Source organism: Mirounga angustirostris, unplaced genomic scaffold (assembly GCF_029215605.1).
Source record: "Mirounga angustirostris isolate CCGP_5_RB_7025 unplaced genomic scaffold, mMirAng1.0.hap1 SCAF_4, whole genome shotgun sequence".
Lineage (NCBI taxonomy): Eukaryota > Metazoa > Chordata > Mammalia > Carnivora > Phocidae > Mirounga > Mirounga angustirostris.
The window spans coordinates 125,392,548-125,394,032 of NW_026991712.1; the positions used below are offsets into that span (position 1 = coordinate 125,392,548).

Below are 1,485 nucleotides of genomic sequence, written 5' to 3' on the forward strand. Positions count from 1 at the left end.
CCTGCACACCAAGGAAAGGCGATAGGAGAACATAGCGAGAGGGAGGTATCCACAAGCCAGGACACCTTCACCAGACACCAAATTTGCAGGCACTTTGATCTTGGACTTTCCAGCCTCCAGAATGCTGAGAAAATGAATTTCTGTTCTTTAAACCAATCAGTCTGTATTTTGTTATAGCAGCCCTAACTGACTAATACATTGTCTCTTCCATTTCAAGGTGCCATAGCATTACATATGCAAAAGAAATACACATATCTTTTCTCTAAGAAAAGTCATAAGAAATTGCTTAGTGATGTTAAGTCTTTGAAAAGCATCTGTTTATTGTTTATATTTAGTCAAGGTAATTATGAATATAAGAACTTCTTCAAAAGAATTTCAAATAATTGCAATTGAGCATGAAAACGTCACCTCAAAAGAGATGCCTGCATATGTAGTCTTCCTGAATTTAATAGCCAGAATGCATCATTTCATTATATCAACATGTTTTCCATTGGTAAATATTTTCTCCTCATCACGCATAACTACTCAGTACTAATGAAGGCTAAGGGACTGGCATGAAAGCCTAAACGTATCTACATCTGAGTAAGGCTATTGGTAAAAACCAATTTATTTTTTCAAAGAAGGCACTACCTTCTGGAAATAACCAGAAGAAATGTTGATAATTGATTATTGTTCTTATACAAATCTGAGAAGTACCCTGCAATTACGAAATTGCTTTCCATAAGAACCTCAGCAAACTACACAAAATACATTTAACTTGAATAACAAGAATTTTTTTTAATTAAAGCACCTCTAGGACACTTACAGTGAGGTATATTTGAAATGAACTGAGTTGATATGAATTAAATTCAATATCTTATTTCTTCCCATAAAAATGTAAGATACAGAGATGGCAAGTTATTTACCAAGTATGGTAATTAGGTAGTACTTGTCATCTAATAAATACCCTCCTAAACCAAATATTTTTTAAGTATTGTTTTTTTATTTTAACATAATACATTTTCAAAACCAGGAAGTTGAAGTTGGTACAATACTATTAACTCAGGTACAGATCACATTTGATCAGTTTTTATAACAAGCACAAATTTTTTTATAACTTTATTAAAGTATAACTGATACACAAAAACCTGCACATATTTAATGTATACAACATGATGAGTTTGGACATACTATCACAAAAATATGGAACGTTTCACGAATTTGCATGTCATCCTTGTGCAGGGGCCATGCTAATCTCTGTATCGTTGTAATTTTAGTATATGTGCTGCTGAAGCAAGCACTATAAACCAAGTATTTAGTTTTTAATCCCCAAAACTAAGGCATACTTACCTTAAGTAGTACCAGAGGGATTATAAGGACAGTGATCAATTACAAGTAATCTTTTTTTTTAAAAAGATTTTATTTATTTATTCACGAGAGAGAGAGAGAGGGAGAGGGAGAAGCAGGCTCCCAAGGAGCAGGGAGCCCGATGCAGAACTCAATCCC

General features: G+C 33.6%; 1 non-coding gene across 1 annotated transcript; it reads right to left on the reverse strand.

Annotated features, from left to right (window-relative positions):
- Positions 1 to 1,176: 1,176 nt before the first annotated feature.
- On the reverse strand, positions 1,177 to 1,280 carry LOC123860607 (U6 spliceosomal RNA). Its single transcript, XR_006794735.1, has one exon. It is a non-coding gene; the product is annotated as a U6 spliceosomal RNA (small nuclear RNA).
- Positions 1,281 to 1,485: the final 205 nt, after the last annotated feature.